Below are 24,401 nucleotides of genomic sequence, written 5' to 3' on the forward strand. Positions count from 1 at the left end.
GAGAGGCTGAACAGACTGGGGCTGTTTTCCCTGAAGTGTCGGAGGCTGAAGGATGACCTTATAGAGGTTTACAAAATTATGAGAGGCATGGATAGGATAAATAGACAAAGTCTTTTCCCTTGGGTTGGGGAGTCCAGAACTAGAGGGCATCGGTTATGGGTGAGAGGGGAAAGATATAAAAGAGACCTAAGGAGCAACTTTTTCGTGCAGAGGGTGGTTACGTGTATGGAATGGGCTGCCAGAGAATGTGGTGGAGGCTGGTACAATTGCAACATTTAAGAAGCATTTGGATGGGTATATGAATAGGAAGGGTTTGGAGGGATATGGACCGGGTGCTGGCAGGTGGGACTAGATTGGTCTGGGATAACTGGTCAGCATGGACAGGTTGGACCGAAGGGTCTGTTTCCATGCTGTACATCTCTATGATTCCATGACTCTATAAGTGTTGTTGGTAAGGCAAATGAACTTAGTGCTTGGATTAGTACCTGTTATTGCTATTACTGAGACTTGGTTGAAGGGCATGGTTGGTAACAAAATATCCCAGGATATAGATGATTTAGGCAGAATAGAGAGGGAGATAAAAGGGGTGGAGGAGTTGTATTAGTGGTCAGAGAATATATCATAGTTGTGCTGAAGGAGGGCACAATGGAGGACTTTGAGCAGTGAGGGAATATGGGCAGAGCTCAGAAATAGGAAAGGTGTGGTAACAATGTTGGGGCTGTACAGTGAGAGTGAGATAGAGGTACAAATGTGCAAACATATTAAGGAAAGATGTAGGAGCAACAGGGAGGTGGTATTTGGAGATTTTAATTTTCCCAACATTGACTGGGATTCACTTAGTGTCAAGATGAAGCAAAATTTGTAAGGAGCATCTGGGAGGTTTTTATAGAGACGTATGTAAACAGTTCAACAAAAAAAGGGCCATACTGGACCTGGTGTTAGGAAATGAGCCCAGCCAGGTGGCTGAAGTTTCAGCAGGGGATTACTTTAGGAATAGTGATCACAATTCCGTAAGTTTTAGAATACTCATGGACAAAGCTGAGACTGGTCCTAAAAGAAGAGTGCTAAGTTGGGGGAAGGCCAATTATAGGGAAATTCAGTAGGAGCTGGGGAATGTGGATTGGGAATAACAGTTTGAAGGAAAATGCATATTTCACATGTGGGAGGCTTTTAAAGACAGGTTGATTAGAGTGCAGGAGAGACGTGCTCCTGTGAAAATGAAGGATAGAAATGGCAAGATTAGGGAACGATTGATGACAGGTGAAATTGTGACACTAGCTTAGAGGAAAAAGCAAGCATACATAAGATTGAAACGACTGAAAACAGATGAAGCTTTGGAAGAATGTAGGGAAATGAGGACTAGTCTGAAATTATGGGATATCTTGAGGACACGGGATTTAGGAAAATCCCAAAGGCCTTTATTCATACATAAATAGCAAGAGGGTAACTAGAAAAAGGGTTGGCCCATTCTCGGACAAAGGAGGAAAGTTATGCGTGGAGTCAGAGGAAATGGTTGAGAATTTTATTGAGGAGAAAATGAGGATTGCAGATGCTGGAGATCAGAGTCGAAGAGTGTGGTGCTGGAAAAGCACAGCAAGTCAGGCAACATCTGAGGATCAGGAAAATCGATAGTTTGAGCATAAGATCTTCATCAAGAATGAGGCTTGTTACCCAAGGGAGCTGAGAGATAAGTGGAAGGTGGTGCAACTGTGTGATGGTAGCTCGGAATGAGTAAGGTAGATGAAAGTGGGAGTGAAGGTGATATTTAGGAAAGGAGGGTGAGGTGGACAGGTGGGAAGGACGATGGACAGTTAGGACTGTTCAAGAGGATGGTGCCAAGTTGGAAGTTTGGATCTGTCATGAAGTGAGGGGAGGGGAAATGAGGAAACTGGTGAAATTGACATTGATCTCATGTGGTTAAAGGATCCGAAGGCGGAAGATGAGAAGTTCTTCCTCCAGGTGTCAGGTGGTTAGGGCTTGGTGGTGGAGGCATTCCAGGACGTGCATGTCCTTACTTGAGTGGGAGGGGGAATTAAAGTGCTCGGCCACAGAGCAGTGGGGCTGTTTAGTGTGTATGTCCCAGAAACATTCTGCAAGTTGGCATCCTGTTCCCCAATGTAGAGGACACCACATTGGGAGCAATGGGACCAGTAGATGACAGTTTTGGAAGTCCAGGTAAATCTCTGTTGGATGTGGAAGGATTATTTGGGGCTTTGGACGGTAGCAAGGGGGGAGGTGTGGGTACAGATTTTGCACTTCTTGTGGTAGCATGGGAAGGTGCCAGGAATGGAAGGTGGGTCGGTGTGGAGTGTGGACCTAACAAGGGAGTCACAGGGGGAATAGTCTCTCTGGAATGCAGTTATGGGTGGGGAGGAAAATATATCCCTGTTTGTAAGTGGCGGAAATGGTGGAGGATGATGCAATGTATGCGGAGATTGGTGTGGTGGAAGATGAGGACCAGGGGGATTCTGTCCTTGTTGTGATTGGAGGGGTGGGGTTCAAGGGCAGAGGTGTGGGAAGTGGAGGAGATGCGCTGGAGGGCATCATCAACCATGTGGGAAGGGAAATTGGGTCTTTGAAGAAGGAGACCATCTGGGATGTTTTATGGTGGAATTGGTCCTCCTGGGAGCTAATGCGAGAGAGGCGGAGGAGTTGGGAATAAGGGATAGCGTCTTTACAGGAGGCAGGGTGGGATGAGGTGCCGTCCATGTAGTTAAGGGAGTCGATGGGTTTGTAGTAGTTGTCCATGTTGAGTCAGTTGCTGGAAATGGAGATAGAGAGCTCCTGGAAGGGGAGGGACGTGTCCGAGATGGTCCAGGTGAACTTGAGGTTGGGGTGGAAGAAATGAGTGAAGTTGATGAACTGTTCGACCTCCTTGTGGGTGCAAAAGGTGGCACCAATACAATCATATATGTAGAGGAGGAAAAGGTGGGGAATGGTGCCAGTGTAGCTGTAGAAAATGGACCATTCCACGTACCCAACAAAGAGGCAGGCATAGAACAAGCCCATGCAAGTGCCCATGACAACCCCTGTGGTCTGGAGGAAGTTGGAGGATTCAAAGGAGAAATTGAGGGTGAGGACCAATTTGGCCAATTGAATGGCTCCCTTGTTAGGTCCATGGCCCCCACCAACCAACCCACCACTCCTGGCACCTTCCCTGGCCACCACAAGTGCAAAACCTGCACCCACACCTCCCACCTAACCTCCCTCCAAGGCCCTAAAGGATCCTTCCATATCAGACAGATTTATTTGTACTTCCACACCTATCTTCTACCATGTCCATTTCTCCTAATATGGTCCCGTCTACACTAGGGAGACAGGAAGTCAACTAGCGGAACATTTTGGAAAACATCTCTGGGACACACCCACTAAACAGTGCCATCACCCTGTGGCTGAGCACTTTAATTCCTCCTCCCTCTCCACCAAGGACATGCAAGTCCTGGGCATCCTCCACCACCAAACTCTAACCATTCAATGCCTGGAGGAAGAACACCTCATCAGCCTTGGGATCCTCCAACTACACGGGATCAATGTCAATTTAACCAGTTTCCTTATCTCCCCAGATCTTTTGCTAATTCTAACCTTCCAACATGGCATTGCCCTTTTAAACTGTCCTACCCATCCACCTTCCTTCCCATCTATTCACTCCACACTCCTCTGTGAGCTTTCCCCACCTTCATCTACTTTTTGAATTCTTAGCTACCTTACCTCTAGCCCCAACCTCCTCTCATTTATGTCTCAGCACCACCAGCCCACAACCCTCATTCCTGATGAAGCTCTCATGCTCAAAATGTTGATTCTCCTACTCCTAGGATGCTGCCTGACCTGCAGTGCTTCTCCAAAACCACACGTTTGTTGATTCTTAATTAGTGCATTGCATTGGTATTCACAGAGGACAGGGACACTACAGATGTTGAGGTTAGGGATAGATGTTTGATTACTCTAGATTGTCAGCACAATGAGGGAGGAAGCATTGATATTCTAAAAGGCATTAAGGTAGACGGGTCCACAGGTCTAAAGGGATCTATCCCAGGTTACTGAGGAAGCAAGAGTGGAAATAGATGGGGCATTAATAGATATCTCTGCAGCATTCTTGAACATGGGTGCAGTCTTGAAGAACTGGAGAATTGTGAATGTTGTCCCCTAGTTTAAGAAGGATAGCAGGGATAATTCAAGTAATTATAGACCGGTGAGCCTGATGTCAGTTGTCAGGAAACTGGTGGAGAAGATACCGGGGGATAGGATCTATTTACATTTGGAAGAAAATGGGCTTATGCAACATGGTTTTGTGCGTGGAAGGTCATGTCTTACTAACTTTATAGCATTTTTTGAGGAAGTGAAAAAGTTGATTGATGAAGGAAGGGCTGTACATGTCATATGCATGGACCACAGTGAAGTAATTGATAAGGTTCCCAACGGTAAGCTGGTGGAGAAAGTGAAGTCTGAAGGGGACCAGGATATACTAGCTAGGTAGATAGAGATGTGGCTGGGCAGCAGGAGACAGTGTAGTAGTGGAAGAGAGTTTCTCAAAGTGGAGAACTGTGACCAGTAGGGTTCCACAGGGATCTATGTTTGGATCACTGTTGTTTGCGATATAAATGATCTGGAGGAAGGAATAAGTGGTCTGATTAGCAAGTTTGAAGATGACACTAATATTGGTGGAGTAGCAGATAGTGAAGGGGACTATCAGAGAATGCAGCAAGAATATAGATAGATGGGAAAGTTGAGCAGAGAAATTGCAGATGGAGTTCAATCTGGGCAAATGCAAGGTGATGTATTTTGTACGATCCAGTTCAAGAACGAACTATATGGTAAATTAAAAACTTCTGGGGAAACTTGATGTACAGAGAGATCTGGATGTTCAGTTCCATTGTACTCTGAAGGTGAAATGCAGATCGGCAGAGTGGTTAAGAAGGCATATGGCATGCTTTCCTTCATCGGTCGGGGTATTGAGTACAAGAGTTGCAGGTCATGTTACAGTTGTACAGGACTTTGGTTCAGCCACATTTGGAATATTGTGGACAGTTCTCGTCGCCACATTACCAAAGGATGTGGATGCTTTGGAGAGGGTGCAAAGGAGACTCACCAAGATGTTGCCTGGTATGGAGGGCTATAGAGAAAGGTTGAGTAGATTAGTATTATTTTCATTAGAAAGATGGAGGTTAATGGGGACCTGTTTGTGGTCTACAAAATCATGAGGGGTAATAACAAGAAACTTTTTTTCCCAGAGTAGGATATTTAATTAGGGCTCACGAGTTCAAGGTGAAAGGGGAAAAGTTTAAGGGAGATATGTGTGGAGAGTCCTTCATACAGAGGTTGGTGGGTGTCTAGAACCTGTTGCCTGTGAAGGTGGTTGAGGAGGCACTGATAACATCATTTAAAATGTATCTGGACAGGTACATGAATGGACAGGGAGCAGAGGGATACAGATCCTTAGGAAATAGCTGATAGGTTTGGATAGAAAATCTGGATTAGTGCAGGCTTGGAGTGCTGAAGGACCTTTCTTTGTTCTTTGTTCTATTCCACATGATAACTCAGCTTCTGATTTCATTTCAGCCTTAGTCCAGTACGGACAAAAGAACTGAATTCCAGAATGACTACACTTGATGTTAAGTCTACATTTGACTGAAAGTCAAGAGTGTGATGTTGGAAAAGCACAGCAGGTCTGGCAGCGTCTGAGGAGTACGAGAATCGATGTTTCAGACATAGGCCCTTCATCAGGAATGCGGCTTGTGGGCCGAGGGTGGCTGGGGAGGGGGTGTCTGAGAGATAAATGGGGGGTGGGGTGGGGTTAGGAGGAAGGTAGCAAAGAATGCAATAGGTAGATGAAGGTGGGGGAGAAGGTAATAAGTCGGAGAGGAAGGTGGAGTGAATAGGTGATGGACAGGTCAAGAGGGCGGTGCCAAGTTGGAGGCTTGGGACTGGGATAACGTGGAGGGTGGGGAAATGAAGTAACTGGTGGAATTCACAATAATCCCGTGTGGTTGCAGGGTCCCAAGGCAGAACATGAGACATTCTTCCTCCAGGCATTGGATGGTAAGGGTTTGGTGATGGAGGAGGACCAGGACCTTGGCAGAGTGGGAGGGGGAGCTGAAGTATTCAGCCACAGGGTGGTGGGGTTGGTTGGTGCAGTTGTCCCAGAGATGTTCTCTAAAATGATCCACACTTTGGCGTCCTGTCTCCCCAATGTAGAGGAGATCACATTGGGTGTAATGGATACAGTAGATTACATTGATGGAGGTATGGGTAAATTTCTGTCAGATGTGGAAGAATCCTTGGGGGTCTTGAATGGAGGTGAGGGAAAGGTGTGAGTGCAAATTTTGCCCTTCCTGCAGTGGCAGGAGAAGGCGCTGGGAGTGGGGTGTGGGCTGGTGGTGGGTGTAGATCTGATGAGGCAGTTGCAGAGAGAACAGTCTCTCCTGAACGCTGATAGCGGTGGAAATATATCTCTGGTGGTGGAGTCTGTTTGTAGGTGGCGGAAGTGGCAGAAGTTGCAGTGTCTACGGAGCTTGGTGGGATGGAAGGTGAGGATGGATGGGTTCTGTCTTAGTTATGTTCGGAGGGGTCGGGTTCGAGGGCAAAGGTGCGAGAAGTGGAGAGGATGCGCTGGAGAGCATCATTGACCATGTGGAAGGGGAAATTGCAATCTTTGAAGAAGGAGGCCATCTGGGATTTTCAGAGCTGGAATTGGTCCTCCTTGGAACAGACGTGGCAGAGGTGGAAAAATTGAGAATAAGTGATGGCATTTTTACAGGATGTCGGATGGGAGGAGGGTAGTCTAGGTAGAAGAATTAGGAATAAGGGGTGGTGCTTTTACTGAGAGTGGCACCTAGGAACTCTCACAAAAGTGGAAGCAAATGGATTTTGGAGGTGATGCTCTTCGTTGGTTGGAAACGTATCCAGCACAAATGAAAATACCTGGGGTTGTTGCAAGTCAGTAATCTCAGCTGCAGGACATCTCTGCAGGAGTTCTTTGGATTGCGTTCGAGGCTCAACTATTGGCTGTTTCAACAAATTTCCCTCCATCTTAGAGTCAGAAGTAGAGACATTCATCAATGAATGTTCAGGGTGTTTCGTGACTCCTTAGGTACTGAAGCAGTGCATGACCAAATCCAGTAAGACTTGGACAATATTTACATTTGGACTGAAAAGTAGCAAGAAACATTTGCATCACATAAATGCTAGGTAATAACAACCTCTAATAAGAGAGAATGTAACCATCTCCCTTGACATTCAATAACATTGCTGTTAGTGAATTCCCCTGACATAGTGTGGTCACCATTGACCAGAAACTGAACCGGACTAGCCCATTAAAAATACAATCGCTACAAGAACAGGTCAGGCTAGAAATCCTGCAGTTATTAACTCATCTCCTGACTCCCTAAAGCTGACTCACTATTTACATAGCTCAAGTCAGGAGTGCGAAAGAATTCTATTCACTTGCACAGTTGGGCACAATTCCAAAAACACTCAAGACTTTTGGTACCATTCAGCACAAAACGGCCCATTTAAGTGGCTTCACATCCACAAATGTTCACCCCTCCACCACTGATGGCCAGTAGCGATTGTCAGTCGAGCCACTCGGCTTTGGTAAGCTTTGGAATGGAAGAAACACAACAAACTATCAGACAGACAGTTACACCTACACTGAGCCAAAAAAGGGAAGGAAACAAATGAACACACAAGAAAAGAAAGCCCTAGAAAACCTCAAAAAAGACAAAAGCATTGTTATATTACATGCAGACAAAAGTCGGCACACAGTCATCCTGAACAGAAGGGACTACATAGAGAAGGCCAATGCACTACTCGCAGACACCAACACCTACCAAAAGGCGGCACTAGACCCAACCCCACAATTAGGAAACAAAATCACATATCTCCTAAGAAAATGACACAATTCTGGACAATTAAACAAGACGGAATTCCAGAAAATGAAACCTGATGGGACCAACACCCCCTGATTCTACCGACAATCCATAAACCAGGATCCCCCCATAGACCTATAGTCTCACTACCCGGAACACCAACTTACAGACTGGCCAAAGAACTACACATGAGACTGAAGTACCTAGTAGAAGAGTCACAGCACTCCATCCACTCCACCCAGGAATTCCTAAAAAGCAATGATCTCATTCGACGTAACAGCACTGATCACCTCCATCAACATTGACGTAGCAAAGGAAACACTCACCACACTTTTAGAACAGGCCATCACACACACACCAACCACCGTCAATCACATTACCAACGAAAACATCATGAAGCTAGTGGACCTGTGCCTCACTACCCACTTCACTTTCAACAACATAGTCTACAAACAAACCAATGACACACACATGGGATCTCCTCTATCAGGATTCATAGCAGAAGCGGTAATGCAAAGGCTAGAACAAACAGCCCTACCAATCATCAAACTAAAAATCTGGGTTCGCTCCATAGATGACACTTTTGTCATCACAAAATGAAACAAGATAGAAGAGACATTTAACATCATCAACAACACCCTCACAGGCATAAAGTTCACCAAGGAGGAAGAAACTGACAACAAACTCGCATTTCTGGATGTCACAGTAGAAAGAAATGACGAGGGAGAATTACAAACCTGCGTATACAGAAAACCGACAAACACTGACCAAATACTCAACTACACAGCAACCATCCCAACACACACAAATGAAGCTGTATCAGAACACCATTCCAATGAGCCACCACACACTGCAGCACAAACGAACTTCAAAATACAGAGGATAACCATCTATACGATGTATTCAAGAAGAACGGATACTCAAAAAAACAGTGCGCAGATTCCTCAAGAACAAACCATGACAAGCAGACCAAACACAGCCAGAAACCCTAACCACCTTACCATATATCAAAGAAGTTTCAGAAATGACAGCCAGACTACTGATACCCCTCGAAATCCTAGTAGCACACAAACCCACCAACACTCTTAAACAAAAACTAACTAACTTAAAAGACCCAGTACAACCCATGGACAAAACCAACGTCATCTATAAAATTCCATGCAAGGACAGCCACAAACATTACGTAGGACAAACAGGAAGAAAGTTAGCCACCAGGATACATGAACACCAGCTAGCCACAAAAAGACACGACCCCCTCTCCCTCATAGCCCTACACATGGATGAAAAGCAAACACCATTTTGACTGGGGGGACACATCTACCCTGGGGCAGGCTAAGCAAAGACATGCCAGAGAATTCCTAGAGGCCTGGCACTCCAACCACAATGCCATAAACAAGCACATAGATCTAGATGCCATCTATCAACCTCTCAGAAAACAAACAGGAAATGACATCACCACAAACTCCAGGAACCCCATCCAGGAGAAAGATATAAATAGAAGGCAGGAGACAACAACTTTGCTTCACTTGGAGGTTGCCACTGATGATGTTACCTAGCCAGGTAATAAACATCTGGATGTCAAACCTACAGCTCAGCGAACAAACCTACACCCTAAATCTAAACCTGAGCTACAAACCTACACAAACCTTGCGATGCTTTTCTTTGAGAGCATTGAGTATAGGAGTTGGGAGGTCATGGTGCGGCTGTACAGGACTTTGATTAGGCCATCTTTGGAATATTACATTGAATTCTGGTCTACCTGATAGAGGAAGGATGTTGTGAAACTTTGAAAGGTTCAAAAAAGATTTACAAGGATGTTGCCATGGTTGGAGAGACTGAGTTGCAGGGAGAAGCTGCATAGGCTGAGGCTATTTTACTTGGAAAGTCAGAGGATGAGGGCTGACCTTATAGAGGTTGAAAAATCATGAGGGGCATGGATAGGAGAGATAGATAAGGTATTTTCCCTGGTGTGGGGCGTCCGGAACTAGACTTGGGCAACACTGTGGCTCAGTGGTTAACATTGCTGACTCACATTACCAGGGACCCGGGTTTGATTCCCTCCTTGGGCAATTGTCCGTGTGGAGTTTGCACATTTTCTCTGTCTGTGTGGGATTCCTCTGGGTTTCCTTCCACAATTCAAAGATGTGCAGGTCAGGTGAATTAGCCATGCTAAATTGCCCATAATGTTAGGTGCATTAGTCAGTGGTAAATATAGAGAAGGAGCAGGGTCTGGGTGGATTTCTCTTTGGAGAGTCAGTCTGGACTTGTTGGGCCAAAGGGCCTGTTCCCATACTGTAGGGAATCTAATCTAATTTAGACGTCATAGGTTTAGGGTGAGAGGGAAAGAAGGTGCAAGTTTTTCACACAGAGGGTGATGCATGTATGGAATGAGCTGCTAGGGGAAGTGATGGAGGCTGGTACAATTACAGCACTTAAAATATGAATAGGAAGGGTTTCGAGAGATATGGGCCAAGTGCTGGCAAATGGGACTAGATTAGGTTAGGATACCTGGTCAGCATGGACAATTTGGACTAAAGTGTCTGTTTCCATGCTGTACATCACTATGACTTTATGATACTATAACATCTACAAGATGCACTGCAGAAATTCACCAGCGATCCTTCAATGGCACTTTCAAATCCATGACCCTCACACCTAGAAGGACACATGGAAAATCACCACCTGCTGGTTTTCCATAAACCACTCACCATCCAGACTTAGAAATATATCGCAGTTCCTTCTATGCTACTGGATCAAAATCCTGGAACTCCTTTATGGCATTGTGCATGTACTAACAACAAAAGGAAGGCAGGTCAACACCAAGGGAAGACAGATATGAGCATTAGGTAAAAACAAGGACTGCACATGCTGGAAACCAGAGTCTAGATTAGAGTGGTGCTAGAAAAGCATGCTGGGTATGAGCATTAGCTGTTGGCCCAGCAAGTGATGCCCACACCCAGGAGTGAATAAAATGAAAAGCAAGTTTCAAACAAAACTCTAAGAAGTAAGATATTAAATATCAGTACATGAGGTTTCCTGTAATTGATAATGATACTTTAATATTGCTGTTTGATGCCTGACCCACTTTATGCAGGACTTCTGTAGTGAGGACAGCATCAGAGTTAATATGCTGAAATTTTTCTGAGTCACAATTGCAATGATTACCTGTGTTATTCTGTCTGTAGCGGACCAAAATATTACGAATGAAGTGTACAGTGTACATTGTTTGCTCATCTTCCTCCGGAAAAGGGAGTCTTTTCATCTAACTGATCTAGCCTACATCTTACTAGATAATGCCTTTTAATTTTTTGTGAAGTTTGAAAAAAGATTCTGAAGCACCAGCCTTTAATTCCAAGAGCTTTTGTGTTTCCCTAGTTTTTGACAACAATTTAGTTTATATGAACTGTTTTATATTAGTTCCAAATTAATATTGGGGTGGCTCAGTGATTAGCACTGTTGCCTCACAGCACCAGGGACCTAGGTTCGATTCCTACCTCAGGCGACTGTCTGTGTGGACTTTGCATGTTCTCCACGTGTCTGTGTGGGTTTCTTTTGGGTGCTCCAGTTTCCTCCCACAGTCCAAAGATGTGCAGGTCAGATGAGTCAGTCATGCTAAATTGCCTGTAGTTTTAGGTGCATTAGTCAGAGGGAAATGGGTCTGGGTTACTATTCAGAGGGTCGGTGTGGACTTATTGGGCTGAAGGGCCTGTTTCCACACTGTAGGGAATCTAATCAAACCTCTTTTCCTTTGATTGTTACTGATTTTGGGCCAATAACCTGGGAGCAGGAAATGAGCTTCAAGGGCTGCTCTGAAAGAATAACATTAAATGTGGGCATTCATGCATTTTTATTAAACTGGTGTTTAAAAAGACTTGTGTTTTATTTTAAAATTCACATGCAGACTTCTAAGCTTTTTTTTCCCTGTGGCTGTTACCAACTTTGAAGGAAATACACAGTGTTATCCCAGGCCCCTTGCAGTTCCACTCTAAAAGCAGCATACTTTCAATCAATTTAGGATAAATCGAATGCAATGCTTGACTCACTATCACTTTGTATTTAAGCATGTATACTGTATTAACAAAAAGAAAATTGGATAATATAACTTGGCTAATCCCTGTTACAGAGGTTTTCAAGAAGGCTTTGAAACATGCAGCTGAAGTTTCTTTTCGAAATGTTTTGTTCCTAGTCAGCATGTATGACCCTAATGCAATTTTGGTATTCCACTGGACTCTCGAATCAGAATAGCTACATTGCAGAAAGAGGCCATTCAGCCCATCAAGGCTTCTCCAAAGATCATCCCACTCAGGCCCCCAAGTCTAACCCCATTGTCCAACTTTTACCATGGCTAATCCACATAACCTGCATTTCCCTGGACACTACAGAACAATTTAGCATTGCCAATCCACCTAACATCTTTGGTCTGTGGGAGGAAATAGGAGCACCTAGATGAAAACTGCACAGAATGCCACTCAAGATTGGAATCTAATCGGGGGCCCTGGTGCTGCTCGGTAGCAGTACTAATCACTGAGTCACCATGTAATCATAACTAAGTATTTGCAGTAGGTGTCTGATGGTGGGGAGGCTGAAACCTTGCATGCAGATGTCACTCATTGACTGTGTGTGGCGAAAACCAAGACTGAGACAGGCACGTGGGTTTGCTGAGCTGCTACTCACGCTATGCATAAAACTTAAACCATGCTGCAGCCTCTGTTCAAAGACAGGGAAATTAAACCAAAAGCAGGTGGGATGGTATTGGCAAACAGGTGTTGTTGAAAAATTATATAAGGCAGGGGAAAGGAGTTGGTTGTTCAATAAAGGGTTAATGATCAAATGTAAATAGCTAACCTACATCAATTCTGACAGTTCCCTAGGCTGGAGAGAGACCTGTACTTGTTCTAAGCTTAATGTAGCCATATGTTAAATAAAAAGATAACCTGACCAACACTCCAGACTTAGCATTCTCCTTATGTTGCCAAAAAAAACTTCATCCAAGACACACACCATAAGAACACACTGTTTATTTTGAGTGTGGTATGAGGGGTGTTTACTGTGTGTTGCAACGAGACGGGGGTAATATGTTGAAAGGACAGAGGGGCTGATTACATTGATCTGAAACATTAACTTAGTTTCTCACTGTATAGGTGCAGCCACAGCATTTCTGTTTTAGTTCAGATTTCCAGCATCTACAGTATTTTGCTTTTGATTAGATTAGATTACTTACAGTGTGGAAACAGGCCCTTCGGCCCACCAAGTCCACAGTATGTACAAATTTCTGGAGATATGTTGACCTTTTGTGTAATTTCTTACAGTCAAAAAAGACAAAAACATTACTGAAACTGTCTCCAATCCAACCCTTTTCTGTTTGCGTAACATGCTTGCTTCTCATTGCTGTATCCATTCCTTTAAAATTCAGTATGTCTCCAAATGTGTTTTACTCTTTCAATTCTATTGTCTCTCTTTTGTTGGTGCTCAATACTATGATACTAAAATACCATGAAACACACAATGTCAAGAAGAACAAAAACAGAAGTGCTTCCAAATCTCAGAAATTTAAAAAAAGACCATAATGTTGAAATAGAACAACATGATTTTCTTTGTGCAATAAAAGTGAAAAAAAAACATGTTTCACACTTGGTGAGCCCCGGTGAAGACTGCAATGCGATGTCCATTTCTATCATACAAAAAAAACGCAACATCAATGTATTGACTGGTAAAGTTGAGTCCTAGGCTGCAAATGGGATTCACAAGTGCAAATTCCCAGAAATGCCTGCCCCTTATTTGAACTTGCCTAATACCAAATTATCTTCTGTTGCTGTGGACTGGAATTTAGAGAAGGTTGGCTTTTGAGAATTCAAACCCGGCTTGATGAACTGAATTTATACTTCTTCTCAATCAATTATGGATGAGCTTTCCGCTCTACCATTCATGCAATGGTTATGCTTTTAAAATGCTGACCTGTTTAATTACGTTCCATTGGTAAACGATAATGAGAATTTTATTTTAAAAGAAAGGTTTGTAAAATCATGAAGAGCATGGATAGGGTAATTAGACAAGGTCTTTTCCCTGGATGGGTGAGTCCTGAAATAGAGGGCTTAAGTTTAGGGTGAGAGGGCAAAGATTTAAAAGGGACGTAAAGGGCAACTTTTTCACGCAGAGGGTGGTGCTTGCATGGAATGAGCTGAGAGTGGGTGTGGTGGAGACTGATACAATTACAACATTTAAAAAGCATCTGGATGGGTATATGATTAGAAATGGTTTAGAGGGCTATGGATCAATTACTGGCAAATGGGACTGGACTAATTTAGAATATCTCATCAGTATGGACGAGTTGGACCGAAGGATCTGTTTGCATGCTGTAAATCTCTACGAATCTATAAAAGTCTTAAAAGTCCTCCTTTCCCCTTTCTCCACCATTCTCTCAGTATACACAGAGACCTGCCTCGGAGAGTAGTTCCTCTAATTCAATGAAGAAGTGCTGGTAATGAGATATACAATATACGAATTTCGATCATTATCAAAAAGTCAATGTGAAGGAAAATGATTGATGTGACCATCAAATTCAAAAGGTGATGACATAAGCACAGCAGCTACAGGCTTATTAGTCTCACCTCATAGTAAAACATAGAACATAGAACAATACAGCACAGAACAGGCCCTTCGGCCCACGATGTTGTGCCGAACATCTATCCTAGATTAAGCACCCATCCATGTACCTATCCAATTGCCGCTTAAAGGTCGCCAATGATTCTGACTCTACCACTCCCACAGGCAGCGCATTCCATGCCCCCACCACTCTCTGGGTAAAGAACCCACCCCTGACATCTCCCTTATACCTTCCACCCTTCACCTTAAATTTATGTCCCCTTGTAATACTCTGTTGTACCCGGGGAAAAAGTTTCTGACTGTCTACTCTATCTATTCCTCTGATCATCTTATAAACCTCTATCAAGTCACCCCTCATCCTTCGCCGTTCCAACGAGAAAAGGCCGAGAACTCTCAACCTGTCCTCGTACGACCTATTCTCCATTCCAGGCAACATCCTGGTAAATCTTCTCTGCACCCTCTCCAAAGCTTCCACATCTTTCCTAAAGTGAGGCGACCAGAACTGCACACAGTACTCCAAATGTGGCCTAACCAAAGTCCTGTGCAGCTGCAACATCACTTCATGACTCTTGAATTCAATCCCTCTACTAATGAACGCTAATACACCATAGGCCTTCTTACAAGCTCTATCCACCTGAGTGGCAACTTTCAAAGATCTATGTACATAGACCCCAAGATCCCTCTATTCCTCCACCTGACTAAGAACTCTACTGTTATCCCTGTATTCCGCATTCTTATTTGTTCTTCCAAAATGGACAACCTCACACTTGGCAGGGTTGAACTCCATCTGCCACTCCTCAACCCAGCTCTGCATCATATCTAAGTCCCTTTGCAGCCGACAACAGCCCTCCTCACTGTCCACAACTCCACCAATCTTCGTATCATCTGCAAATTTACTGACCCACCCTTCGACTCCCTCATCCAAGTCATTAATAAAAATTACAAACAGCAGAGGACCCAGAACTGATCCGTTTCACACTCTCCTCTTCAACAATACGGTCCCTCTCGTTCGTAAATACTGAAGAAAAGTACTTATTCAAGACCTCTCCTATCTCTTCCGACTCAATACACAATCTCCCACTACTGTCCTTGATCGGACCTACCCTCGTTCTCGTCATTCTCATGTTTCTCACATACGCATAAAATGCCTTGGGGTTATCCTTACTCCTATCCGCCAAGGATTTTTCATGCCCTCTCTTAGCTCTCCTAATCCCTTTCTTCAGGTCCCTTCTGGCTATCCTGTATCCTTCCACTGCTCTGTCTGAACCCTGTTTCCTCAACCTTATGTAAGCCTCCTTCTTCCTCTTTACTAGACATTCAACCTCCCTCGTCAACCAAGGCTCCTTCACACGACCATTTCTTTCCTGCCTGATAGGTACATACATATCAAGGACACGTCGTATCTGCTCCTTGAAAAAGTTCCACATTTCCACCACATCCTTCCCTGACAGCCTATGCTCCCAACTTATACTCCTCAAATCCTGTCTTACAGCATCGTAATTTCCCTTCCCCTAATTGTAAAATCTACCCTTTGTGCGCACCTATCTCTCTCCATAACCAAGGTGAAAGTCACAGAATTGTGGTCACCATCACCAAAATGTTCACCCAATAACAAGCCCATCACTTGTCCCAGTTCATTACCGAGTATCAAATCCAATATGGCCTCCCCTCTAGTTGGACAATCTATATACTGAGTTAGAAAAGCTTCCTGGACACACTGCACAAACACTGCCCCATCCAATCTACTTGATCTAAAGAGCTTCCAATCAATATTTGGGAAGTTGAAGTTGCCCATGACTACGACCCTGTGGCTTCTGCACCTTTCCAAAATCTGTTTCCCAATCTGTTTCTCCACATCTCTGCTGCTATTGGGGGGCCTATAGTAAACACCCAACAAGGTGACTGCACCTTTCCTATTTCTGACTTCAGCCCATACTACCTCCAAAGGCAGATCCCCCTCAAACTTCCTTTCTGCAGCCGTTATACCATTTCTAATTAGCAATGCCACCCCCTTCCTTTTGTACCACCCTCCCTAATCTTACTGAAACATCTGTAACCAGGAACCTCCAACAACCAATCCTGTCCCTCATCTATCCAAGTTTCCGTGATGGCCACAACATCGTAGTCCCAGGTACCGATCCACGCCTTAAGTTCACCCACCTTATTTCTGATACTCCTTGCGTTGAAGTATACGCACTTGAGCCCATCTCTGTGTCCGCAAGTATTCCCTGTCAGTGCTACCTTCTCCACAGCCTCCCTACATTCTTGGACATCCTGACAAACAGCTAGCTTACTTGCTGGACTACAAGTCCGGATCCCATCTCCCTGCCAAATTAGTTTAAACCCCCTGAAGAGTGCTAGCAAACCTACCCCCCAGGATATTGGTGCCCTTCTGGTTCAGGTGCAACCCGTCCTGTTTGTACAGGTCCCACTTTCCCCAGAATGCAGTCCAATTGTCCAAATACCTGAAGCCCTCCCTCCTACACCATCCTTGCAGCCACGTGTTCAACTGCACTCTCTCCCTATTCCTTGCCTCACTGTCAAGTGGCACCGGCAACAACCCAGAGATGACGACTCTGTCTGTCCTAGCTTTTAGCTCCCAGCCTAACTCCCTGAACTCTTGAATGACCTCCCCACCCCTCTTCCTACCTATGTCTTTGGTGCCAATGCGTACCACGACTTCTGGCTGCACACCCTCCCCCTTAAGGATTCTGAAGACACGGTCCGAGACGTCTCGGACCCTGGCACCCGGGAGGCAACAAACCATCCGAGAGTCTCGCCCATGTCCGCAGAACCGCCTGTCCGTCCCTCTAACTAGAGAGTCTACTATAACTAGCGCTCTCCTCCTCTCCCCCTTTCCCTTCTTAGTCTCAGAGCCAAACCTCACGCCACAGACCCCGTCACTGCAGCTTACACCTGCAAGGCTGTCCCCCCCCCCAACAGTTTCCAAAGCTGTATACTTATTGTTTAGGGGAACGACCACAGGGGAACCCTGCACTGCCTGCTTCTTCCCCTTCCCACCTCTAACTGTTACCCAGCTATCTCTGTTCTCTGGCGTAACTATGTCCCTGTAGCTTCTACCAATCAGCCTCTCGAATAATCCTCAGTTCATTCGCCTACAGTTCCAGTTCCCTAACTCGTTCGGTGAGGAGCAGGATCTGACTGCATTTCCTGCAGGTGAAGTCGGCAGGAGTATCGGTGGTCACCCCTACCTCAAACATCCTGCAGGAGGAACATTCCACTGCCTGCGCTGCCATGACTGTACACTTTATCTCCAAAACAAGAACACTGAGTCAATAACACTGAGTCGCTTACCTGTGGACTTTAAAGTTAGGTTAGAAGATGAGGATGAGAGGGAGGCCCTACGAAGTAGGGCCTGGGGTCTAGAACACACCCACTCAAATACCAATCACTTACCTTCCCGACCAGCTCTGCGCTCCAACCTCACTTCTGCCCAGCTCGCGCTGCTCTCTGCGGTGAAATTCCTTATAAAATAATTGAATTGATTTCATGAATAAACTTAACTAGTTGTATTATAGTAAATTATAGCAGTTAATGTGTTAAGATGAGGAAGATGTTGTCTAGTTAATTCCCTGATTTCTTTGCAAAATGCTGCCGGTTAACTGTGATAAATCCTCCAATATTGTGTAATTAAACATCTGCGTGGGTTTCCTCCAGATGCTCCAGTTTCCTCCCACAATCCAAAGATGTGTAGGTCAGGTGAATTAGCCATGATAAGTTGCCTGTAGTGTCAGGTGCATTAGTCAGGGGTAAATATAGAGTAGGGGAATGGGTCTGGGTGGGTTATGCTTCAGGGGGTTATAGTGGATTTGTTGGGCTGAAGGGCTGTTCCATACTGTAGAAAATCTAATCTTGCCAAGCAATGAAGAGCTACCAGCCTTTGATTATCATCAGCTAGGCAGGCTGGTTTTCTGTCATTGGGATCCTTATTTCTAAGGAAGGCCCACCAATACCCATTAATTAACACTTACATAGAACATAGAACATAGAAGGATACAGCGCAGTACAGGCCCTTCGGCCCTCGATGTTGCGCCGACCGAATCCTACCTAACCTATACTAGCCCAATAACTTCCAAATGCCTATCCAATGCCCGCTTAAATGACCATAAAGAAGGAGAGTTCACCACTGATACGGGCAGGGCATTCCATGAACTCACAACCCGCTGTGTGAAGAATCTACCCCTAACATCTGTCCTATACCTACCACCCCTTAATTTAAAGCTATGTCCCCTAGTAACACCTGACTCCATTAGCGGTAAAAGGTTCTTAGTATCTACCCTATCTAAACCCCTAATCATCTTATACACTTCTATCAGATCTCCCCTAAACCTTCTCTTCTCCAATGAGAACAGCCCCAAGTGCCTCAGCCTTTCCTCATAAGATTTACCTACCATTCCAGGCAACATCCTGGTAAACCTCCTCTGCACTCGTTCTAAAGCTTCCACATCCTTCCTATAGTATGGCGACCAAAACTGCACACAATACTCCAGATGAGGCCTCACCAGAGTCTTATACAACTGCAACATGACCTCAGGACTCCGGAACTCAATTCCTCTGCCAATAAAGCCCAGTACACCATATGCCTTCCTCACAGCACTATTTACCTGGGTGGCAACTTGTACAGCAGATCTTCCTGAAAAGACACAAATGCGACATGGGCTTTTACCCATCTAACTTCCTTGTCAAGTGTGTATTGAGAGGACAAGGAAGTCACTACTATCCTAATAAGGCTTTACATTTGTAGCTTTCACCAATCCATAATCTTTCGACGTTAATACCTTTTCTTATATTTTAAAACCAATAGAGTAACTTTTGAAGTATAGTAATTGTAGTAATGTAAGAATGTCCCGCAAACAGCAATGGTCAGATAATCTGGGTTGCTGTAATTGATTGATGGATCTAAGATTTATCTTAGCCAAAATACGAGGAACACTCATTCTCTTGCTCAAGTGAACTTCCATGAACTACTCTAAGTCTGGGATAGGTGTGTGAATAATTAATTTATTTAATTTATAATACCACTTAATTAATGCATGAAAGTCTGTTGACTTGTAAATTGACCATAATTAACAGAGATATGAGAGAAAATATACCAGTCCTTTTTAAACTAAACCAGATCAGGTATCATTGGGAAAGGGAATTCAGGGTTTCAGTTTTTTCTCCATGTTCATAACATGCTGAAAGAAGAATTGTTACCCAATTAATCAAATAGCCATGCAGAGTAATATCAGTTCCATCAATGTCACTGTCACTGGAGGATTCTTGCATCTGAGTGACCCTTCAAATCTGAGAGCATCTCTTATGCTTTAGTTGAAAAGAAAATCTATCTCTGTAGAAAATCTATAGAGGCACCTCAGTTAAAGTTCCAATTTATGACCAATGATTTGGGACTAGGAAATAGATTTGGCTCCTGTTCTCCACTGCACTAATGAAAATTCAGCCCACTGCTTCCATCAAAACAGTGTGATTTTGACTTGTGTTTAGTACAAATTAAATTCATACCTATCACAAAGCTGTATTTGTTGGAGGCCATTTATATCATGTCCAAGATGTGGGAATGTATCTTCATACTGTCAACTATTAATTCTCCTTACAATCTTACTTGGGCTTGGGCTGTTTCTGAAATCAGCACATAATGAGTTGAAACAACATTCAATTAACCAAAGAATCATTACAGCATTGAGGAAGACCATTTTTGCCCATGCTAGCCTGCCTATGGAGCAATTTACATATTGCCATCCCCACCACAATGTCTTTGCACATTACTTATTTTCAGACATTTAGAAGTTTTGGGAAATATAGAAAAAATATATGACACAGGAGGAAGTTACTCTGATCATGGTGTCTCTATCTACTGAAAAATGAACTATCAAGCCAAATTCCTGGAGGTTAAGGGACTTCAATTGCATCCAGCCATCTTTAAAATAAGTTGAGAATTTCGGCCTTGACTACCCTTTGAGTAAAGAGGTTTATTCTCATCTAGTTTTGAATTTTTAAATTAATCCTTTAAATCTATGTGTTATAGTTACTGATCATACTGCTAAGGGAAATAGATCCTTCCTCTTTTTTCTATCCAAGCTCCTTACAATATTGTAAACTTTATTCAAACTTCCCCTATGTATCCTCTGTTCCAAGGAGAACAAACCAGCCAATGTTTCGTCATGATTAAACTTTCCAGTCCTTGCAAATCTGATCTGAATCCAGACATGGTGGAATTTCATCCTTTCTGCAATAATATGATTAGAACCGTATTCAGTACTCAAGTTGCGGCCTAATTAATATTATCAGTTGTAGCATGACCTCCGTGCTTTGATATTTTATATGTCAGCCTATAAAGGAAAGGATATTATTTCACACAAAAACAAAGTATTATAGATGCTAGAGATCTGGAAAACAAACAGTGTGGTCTAGAAACTCTGTGGATCTGGTAATACCTGTGTAGTGCGAAAAAAAAGTTTTAAATCCAAAACAACTCGTCTTCAGACAAGTCTTCTTTACAATGGCTCCTTCTCTTGACCTTCAACATGCAGCCAGGTAGCATATCCCCCCTGAATGAGAGAGACTATGAGCATGTTTGTGAGAAATTGAGTGAATGTGAGAGAGGGTGCGAAATGCATAATGTGTAACAGTGTGAGTGAGTGAGTATGAGCATGTAAGTACGTGCAAAAAAGAGCACGTGAGGAAGAAAACATGTTTATGTCAACTTAATGAATATGTGAGAGGGTTGAAAGGTGTACTGATTGAGTGTACATTTTATAACACCAAAATCTGCTCACACACCAAATCCTCCCACCATCTACCCAACCAGCTCCCTCCTCCAGCCCATGCTAGGGTAACTCTTATTTGAGGTTTCAATAACTTGCAATGCTCCAGACATGATCAGTAGAAAACGGTTGAGAAGCACTGCAGTAATATGTACAACAAAAAGGAGACGACCTATGACTGAATCTTGAAAATTGCCATGGAGACAGTCTTCAATCACAAAAGACGCATCTGCCATTACTCATCTTGAGTTACATCTGCAGCTGCAGCTGTGTCTGTTCCCTGAACTTGTGATTTCAGTGCCACTACTGCTTTTTCAACTTCCTCTCCTGGAGCATGGCTGCAGAATACTCTTGCATTATCTGCTGTTTCTTTTTGGTTGTGTGTCATTCATTTCTTATCTGCTACTTACCCTTAAATTGTGGGTGGTCTGCTGCAGGAATGTGTTAACAAATTAACTCTCTGTGCTACAAAGGAAAGAACTGTTGTTCAAATTCTGAAAGCTGGTGTTCAAGATACTTCAGAGTAATGTAGAATCACTGATAGAAACTTTCAGAGTTCTGTTCAACTGCGTATATGTGGACTCCTGCTATCAGTTTTTGAAGGGTAATGATGGCAAATGCTGACAGCTTCACCATCACTGCAAATGCAAAATTTGGGCCATAATCTATCAGCTGATGTAGAGAGTTTTCTCTATTTAAGACATTACTGCATAAAATGTCCAACATAAAATATATTGTGACAACAAATTCCAAATTTTGTAGAGAATTGCACTTTGAGAGGATCATTAGTTTATATTTGATTATATAAGATTGTAAGGAGAATTAATAGTTGACAGTCACTGTATGATTAATCAGTAATAAAATCAAACATGGTCATATTGCTACAGGTAATATATGGAAGTTGCAAATGCCACAGTGCATTCCTACCCTGAGGGTTCTAAAAATATTCAATACAATTATTTTAATTGAACATAAGTCAGTGAGTATTTCTAATTTTAAACTTAATGTATAAATCGTGTCAAAGTGTATTCACATTTTATTCAATTGAATTACAAATCCTTTTTACATCCTGCACAAAACTGCAGGAGATCACCATAATTTTTCAGAATCTGGGGAAATCATGTTCTGTGGATATAGGTAAAAATGCCATTGTGATATAACTGATGCTGCTTGTAGTGTCTCATTCCTGAGGCATATGTACATTGTGTCAGTTATTTATCACCAACTAAATGGCAACACCTTGTTTTTTTGGGCAAACTTTCCAGTCTCTCAACAGTTAATTTAAATGAGTCAAATATCTGGTTGTGCTTCTTGCAAATACCCAATGCTCCTCAACAGCAGCTCCACACCCCCCGCCCACCCCTCCGGGTCCTCAAGACTTTCAACAGGCCCCAGGTTCGTCACAGATTCAAGGGGCACCACGCACCACCCCCCCTCCAACCCCACCGCCTCACGACCTGGGCAGTTGGACAGACCGTGGTTTTTGGCAGTGGTTAGTTTGTGAACCAAAAGGCTGTGGAATGAACAAAAAATGATGTTTTTCTTAACTTTGTCTAATTTTTAAATATATAATTTATGTAATAAAATGGTACTGGTTTTGTGGTGATTTATACACATTTTGCAGTGTTTTCACAAATACAAGTAACAATAAATTTCTTTCTATCTCTATGTATGTATGTATGTATCTATCTATCTATCTATTTATCAATCTATCAATCAAAAGGATATAAATGGGCTGGCCAGATTGGCTGATCAGTGACAAATGGAACTCAATCCAAATAATATTAGGTGGTGCACTTGGGCTATACCTTGGAAAGCGTTGGGGTTCATGGGGATCTTGCAGTGCATGTATATTAAGGGATCAGGGCAAACGGATAAAGTGGTTAAGAAAGCATATGATATACTTGTCTTCATTAGTTGAGGCATACAGTTTAAGAGCAGGGAGATTATAAAATGTTGGCTAGGCAACAACTGGAGTATGATGTGCAGTTCTGGATCCCACTTTATAGGATGAATTTGATAGCACTGGAAAGGGCATAGAGGAGATTTACCTGGATATTGCCTGCGCTGAAGAAACAGAGAACAGCACAGCACAAGAACAGGCCCTTCAGCCCACCATGTTTGTGCCAACCATGATGTCATTCTAAAGTAATCCAATCCGACTGCATATGGTCCAATCCTGGCTGTTCATGGGCCTGTCTCTTAAACATTCCTTCAAATACTTCCTCTGGTGGCATGTTCCATGCATTTACCACCCTTTGTGTAAAAACCTTACCTGCATATTTCCTTTAAACTTTCCCTCCCTCACCTTAAAAACCTATGCCCCCTGGTATTCGGCATTTTTGCTCAGGAAAAAAGACTCCGACTCTCCACCCTATCCATACTTATAATTTTATATACTTCCATCAGGTTGCCACTACGCCTCCAAGCAATCTAAGTTTGTCCAACTTCTCTTTATAACTAAAACACTCCAATTCAAGCAATATTTTTGTAAACACCTTTTGCACACTCTCCAAAGCCTTCACATCCTTCTTATAGTATGGTGACCAGAACTGCAGAAAATACTTCAATGTTGGCCTAGCTAAAATTTTCTATAGCTCAGCATGCCTTGACAGCTTTTATACTTGGTGCCTTGACTGATGAAGGTAAGCATATCATAAAACTTCTTTACCACCTTATCCACTTTTGTTGTCACTTTCAGGGAGCTTTGGATTTGCACCCCAAGATTTATATATATATCAGTGCTTCCAAGTTTCCCACCACTTACTTTTTATTCTTGCATTTGACCTCCCAAAATGCACTACCTCATACTTATCTGGCTTAAACTCCATTTGACATTTTCTGCCCAACGTTACAACTGATCTATATCCTGCTGCATTCTTAGAGAATCTGGCTCACTATCCATTCCTCTAGAAACTTTCATGTCACCTACAAGCTTACTAATCAATCACCTACATTTTCTTCTGAAATTATTTATATATATTTCAAACAACAGAGGTCCGTACTTGATCTTTGGACTGGTCATAGATCTCAAGATCTCAGGAAAGGGATTGAATTATATAACTTCCAAAAGTCAGTGGGAAATTGAGAAGCAAATTTGTAAAGAGATCTCAGTTATCTGTAAGAATAATAGGATGGTTATGGTAGG

Source organism: Hemiscyllium ocellatum, chromosome 4 (genome assembly GCF_020745735.1).
Source record: "Hemiscyllium ocellatum isolate sHemOce1 chromosome 4, sHemOce1.pat.X.cur, whole genome shotgun sequence".
NCBI lineage: Eukaryota > Metazoa > Chordata > Chondrichthyes > Orectolobiformes > Hemiscylliidae > Hemiscyllium > Hemiscyllium ocellatum.